This window comes from Rosa chinensis, chromosome 4 (genome assembly GCF_002994745.2).
Source record: "Rosa chinensis cultivar Old Blush chromosome 4, RchiOBHm-V2, whole genome shotgun sequence".
NCBI classification, from domain to species: Eukaryota; Viridiplantae; Streptophyta; class Magnoliopsida; order Rosales; family Rosaceae; genus Rosa; species Rosa chinensis.
In genome coordinates, this window is record NC_037091.1 from 7,433,532 (window position 1) to 7,439,531 (window position 6,000).

Below are 6,000 nucleotides of genomic sequence, written 5' to 3' on the forward strand. Positions count from 1 at the left end.
TTCAGGAACTTTTATGTATATCTCTGAATCATGATCCCTATAAAGATAAGCTGTGACCACATTCATAAGCTGCATATTCAGTTTTTCGGAGACCACCGAACTGATAAGGTAGCGGAACGTTATGACGTCCATTACGGGAGAATACGTCTCCTCGTAATCAATCACAGGGCGTTGAGAAAATCCTTGCGCCATTAGATGAGCCTTGTGTATCACAATCTCATTTTTCTCATTACGTTTCCTTACAAATACCCATTTAAATTCTACGGGTTTAACATGGGGAGGTGTGGGAACAACAGGTTTAAACACCTTTCTCTTTGTCAAGGAATCTAATTTGACATGGATTGCTTATTTTGTTTTTGGCCAGTCGTCTCTTCATTGATATTGATCAACAAAGCAAGGTTCGAGGTCATCGTTTATTATAGTTTGGGTGACCACCGCAAATACAAACATATCATTGATGATATTCTCATTCTGATTCCAAATCTCACTAAATTTACCGAGATTTCTCTATTCTCGGGAGTGGGTTCAAATGTTGGAGCATCCCCTAACATGGTCTCTTCTAGGACGTACCCATAATTCGGATTTATCTCGTGAAATGAATCGGTTTGAGATTGAGATGTCAAGAGGATTCGTTTGTGCCAAGTTTACCCTATTCTGGGGATAAGAATCCTTCGAATCTAATAGTCTACCTCGCTTATGGGCAGGGACGTATAACTGATTAGCCGCCATGGTTGTACTTCGTCCATCTAGGATGACACATCCTACAGGAACGTCTATTTTTGCAGGCACATTTGCAGCATGTATATGTGATATCGTCACTTTAGCTAGATTAGAGAAACTGTCTGGCTTATTACATTATATACTCTATAGATCTAGAATTGTCCGCACTTCAGTATTTTCATGCGATTCAGGGATCATGATGAGACATAGTGGGGACATTTCATGTTAATTCACGCCGTTCATCAAGAACGGTGACTTTCTTATCTCCCCCTAACAAGGGGAAGACTGTCTCATCAAAGTGAAGAGATCGCCTGTCAAGGGCTCTAAAGAGCACATAATAGATGGGATTCATAATCGACATACAGGCCCATCATTTGTTGAGGATCCAATTTTGTACTTTCTGGCGACACAATTGGCACGAGGACTGCATACCCAAATGCGCGTAAGTGCGAAACATCAGGTTCGTACCCAGTCACCAGCTATAACATGGAGTAAGGTTGGTAGCAGTGAGCCTCAACGAGACCAACATAGCTACATTCAAGATTGCATAGCCCCATGCAGAAATTAGAAGCTTGGTGTGCATTACCAAGATTCTATTTGCGAGACCCTCTTGACTGTGAACATAGGGAACTATATGTTCAGCATCACTCCCAAGGGATATGCAATCACTATGCCAATAACCTCATCAGACGACAGACAATGACCGTCGTTTGATATGCAAAAAATCTGTCGTCTAGTAAACTGATATCTGATTAACGTTCAGACGACGGTTAAAGCTCGACGTCAAAAATTCACTCAGATGACAGACACCTAAAAAAAATCTATCGTCTGAATGTGCATAAATATGTACAAATTGTGAGTATATGTGGTTAGATATGAAATAGAACAACAGTCAAATGTTGTTGTTGTCAAACTCTAGCAACAGACTTTACAAATAATCTATTGTCTGTTTTAATGCGAGATGACAATAAAATGTCGTCTGAATGTGTAGAATTTCCATATTTCTTTGCCAAATCTGTTGTGTGAACTTTATTGAAACAACATCCACTATTAGTTATCTATTGTCTCTATTGTTGTAAAAGGACATTTAAATGTCCTTTGAATGTGTAGATGCTTGAAGTATCTTTGATCTTTCTGTTGTGTGTACTTGTTTCAAACCATAGTTATTGGTAACTTTCTATTGTTTGATATTATTTAAAAAGACATATAACTTCCAATGTATTATTATATATCCCAATGATGAAAGTCATACTCAAACCATGAAATATAGTTTGTTAACAGCAGCATAAACTAATCTACCCCATTGATAAAAGTTTCAACACATTGCTCCGACCTCCTCAAAAGGTCCTTCATGAAGAGTGTACTTGTCCCATGAGAATTCAGCAGTGTATCTATTGCGCAATGGTCAAAGACTTCACTACTTGTTTTCTGCTTGCCTTCTGCAGACTACGTATCGTTTCTACTTCCTAACCATTTATGCCCTGATAGGCTGATAGATATCTGCTTCCTAAGTGAGGACTACTTTTCTGTGACAACATTAACCAACATTAGTTCATTTACCATTGGGCTAAACACATGAAATATAAGTCAAACTTTTATAGTCAGATTGCTTGATTAACAGTATCAAGCAGAAAACTCATTTGCAAAACTCAATCGAGATGCAAATGTATAGTTAACTATACTTCATGAATAGAGGTAACAAAAAAATGAACAAGGAAAGGTAGTAGTGAGTATATACCTCAGTCCCTACTTTTCTCTTCTCTTCCAAGTCAGCCTTGTTTCCAGCCAAGAACATTATTAAAGTTGGATTTGCTAATATCAAATGAGAAGTAAAATAAACTTGAGTGAGTTAGTAGTCTTTAAGAATATTAGTTACGTACTCAAGTTATATCAATCCAAAAAGTGGTCACTCCAAAACTTTTCAAATGTACCTTGTCTTTGCAATTCAAAAACCCACTTCTTAGCTCGCTAAAAACAAATGACTCCTGCAGCCAAAAACAATATCCATCGAACTGATTACACTTAAAAAGTACATAACTCATATTACAAATCACCAAAGAGTCTCGTATCATTTGACAGATAAAGTCTAAGCAACTCATATTGCATATCATTAATGACATAGTCTTCGATCATTTGATTGATAAAATTTTAAGGCTTACAATGAGAATGTCACAAGTGGCTCATTCTGCTTTCAAAAGTTATATATCAAAGATGCCAAAGTCTTTGCTTCAAGAGTATCAAAAAAAGAAAAACTTCAAGTCGATTACATATAATCTGCAGATACTTATAATGGAACCATTGCAGGGACTGTATAATGTTGAAACTTGAAAGTCTAATGTTCCGTGAAATTACAAACACGAACTTGCAAAAACCAGCAACACATAAGGACATCTGAACCTAAATTGGAGAGTTGAATGATTACCATGCTTGTGATATCATAGACCAATTAATAGCTATAGCTGCACCGCGGTAATACATGGGAGCCAGGCCATGGAAACGTTCCTGACCTGCAATGTCCTATATAATAGAGTGAATCAACCAACATATATTCCTCTTGCTATAAAACAAGTAGACTACTATGGACCACGAATTTATTACTACTACATCAATTTATCATTACAACATGTAACTGCTCCTACATGCTTCAAGTTAAAATGTTCAAGACCTTTTTTTGTTAGTCATATTTGAATTAATGATCATGTCACTACAACAAATAAACCACGTAGCGAGCATGAATCTAGTAAGCACCAGTGCAGCAAAATCTGTACTAAACCAAAATAAACTAATAACATAAATAATTTACCACAACAGAGCATCCGAGGAAGAGTCACTACTAGAATTTTCCTCATATACATCGGCCAGAAACCGATGTAAAAAAAAATTTGTACACATGTGTTAGTGGGTGATGTAAAAGATCGGAAAAAAATAGACATCGGTTAAAAACCGATGTCCCATATAATAATAAACATCGGATTATGTTCCAGAATCGATGTTAAACTGCTATTATGATCACAAATTGGTGTTTTAAGATATTATTAAAGCTTCATATTTATTCATTTAATGCTTAACGAAATATAGGTCCAACAGCACTAGTATTCATTTTAACATCGTTACTCATTTTAGAAACGATGTGTTATATTCTCTTACACATCGGTGTTTTTGAAGTTTGCCTGCTGTTTATAAGTTTTACCGGTACTTGCCATAAATCACACTATTTAAGATTAAATCTACATTCTTTTGTATTACACGACCGATGTTCATTAATCTATTAAACATCGTTTCCTTTTATGAAGCGATGTCCATTTTTCTATTAAACATCAATTTTTGAGGTTGGCACCGATGTTCATGCTTATACTAGACATCGTTTTTAATTTAATAAATCGATGTCCATTACTTTGTTTTATATCGTTTCTTACACAAAGTCAATGTCCATTGCGTTGTTTTACATCGTTTCTTACTTAATAACTCAATATCCATTGAGTTGTTTTACATCGTTTCTTATATAATAAGTCTTTGTTCATTGGGTTGTGTTACATCGTTTCTTACTTAATATTTTGTTATCCACTGGCTAATGGGATATCAATTTTTTCTTTTAGAACTTATATGACTTCATTTTTATATATAGTTATAAACTGATTTGTAACTGTTGATAGGAAATCTAATGAGAAACATATCGTAAGTAAATAAATTTTGATTAATATTGATGTTCAAAATACATAACAACATCCCAAGTATTTCTATGCATAACATGTTGAAATAAAACAAAAATTTAAGTCTAAATGGTACATGATACTAGAAACATAAACGAAAGCAAGCCTCGCCATACTTATATCCCATTTGTTCTTCTGTTTTCACTTGCAAATAAAATGAAATGAACAATTAGCTATAACAAGAAAAACAGAAGGAAAGAAAGGAAAGGAAAAGGGAAAGACCAAAAAAGACATTGAGCTTACAAGACATTCCTATCCTAGCATCCATAACTACTGCTGTACTCGTCATATTATAATGCAAACCAAGTTTCTCACTATGCCTGCTATCTGCTGTGGTAGCATGGTTACAAAATATAACCAAGGAAAAGCTAGAAAGATTGGCAAGTAGCTGACGTATTAGTTGGCAGTTTATAAAAGTACATAGCAGAAACTAATACCATTATGGTATAAACTCAGTTTGTTTCCAGAGATGACTAATTGAGCATCATACCCACTTCTGATTGCTCCTAATTTTTTGAAGTTTTGTATTAATTTAATTACACAGAAAGAAAGAAGATGAAATTATACTGACCACTATATCCATGAAAGCACCGACATTGTCCCAATTCACGATTACAAAAACCTCGACCACTGCAGTCATTTTTGCAGCCACTCCCACCTATTAACTGCCAACAGAACAATTAGTTAACATGAATACTCTTCCCATAAAAATTGATATTCACCTCACATATCTCCAAGGGCTTATAAAAATAGAAGAATAATAATAACATTTTTGTGTCATCTGGTTTCATAGATTAACTGAGTAAACACCCATTCACTCCCACTTCTCTTCCCACCTCCTGATTCAAACTTGCAAGGTATTCATCTCTATGTTTCTAATTTTCAATATCCCTTCTGTACATGAATTAACTCCATTATAAGAAATCTACTTCACTCATTCAGAAAAAAAAAAAATTATATTACATCATGTAAAAGGTTGTTCTTATTACCTCTACAATGTTGACTTTATTAGAAATTGAGCCACAACCAGCAAGCCACCAGCCAATCTCTGCCTTCCATGGTGCTCCACGAAAAACAACTGCCTTGTGCAAGTCAGCTGGAAAATGATTTTCTAAGTCAATAGGAGGTTCTAAATTTCTCCTAAAATGATCCGTAATTGCTTCAGTGGAAGCATTGATTGGGACACAAGAGTTATGAGTTTGACTAAAGTACTAGAAAGAAGGAACTAATGGAAAGAAGAACAGATGAACTTTTGAAGCCAACATTAGTGAAACCAATCCCACAATAGAAGCAATCGCCGGTATCATAGACCATGAGCATTTCCATTTCAGAATAGAAAACATTATCTCAGAAGACTCTTCAGAGAGAAACCCACAACTATATCTCCATCTTCTTGACCCTGAGCCCATGCACCTGAAAAATTAACACTTCAGTCTATGACAAAGCCATATAACATAAGTCAAAGAGAACCTACGCAAATGAATCATATCAAGCACCATTCCTTTTACCTTCTCCTTTCGATAATCATTTCAACCACCATTCTTTAAAGGATAAGATAAATTATAATAAA

The 6,000-nt window shown here is 35.2% G+C and overlaps 1 long non-coding RNA gene across 1 annotated transcript; it reads right to left on the bottom strand.

Moving 5' to 3' along the window:
• Positions 1 to 2,027: 2,027 nt before the first annotated feature.
• On the bottom strand, positions 2,028 to 3,225 carry LOC112196753. The gene is made up of 4 exons (XR_005810012.1): positions 3,143 to 3,225; positions 2,652 to 2,705; positions 2,459 to 2,532; positions 2,028 to 2,246 (listed from the first exon to the last, which is right to left on the bottom strand). It is a non-coding gene; the product is annotated as an uncharacterized LOC112196753 (long non-coding RNA).
• Positions 3,226 to 6,000: the final 2,775 nt, after the last annotated feature.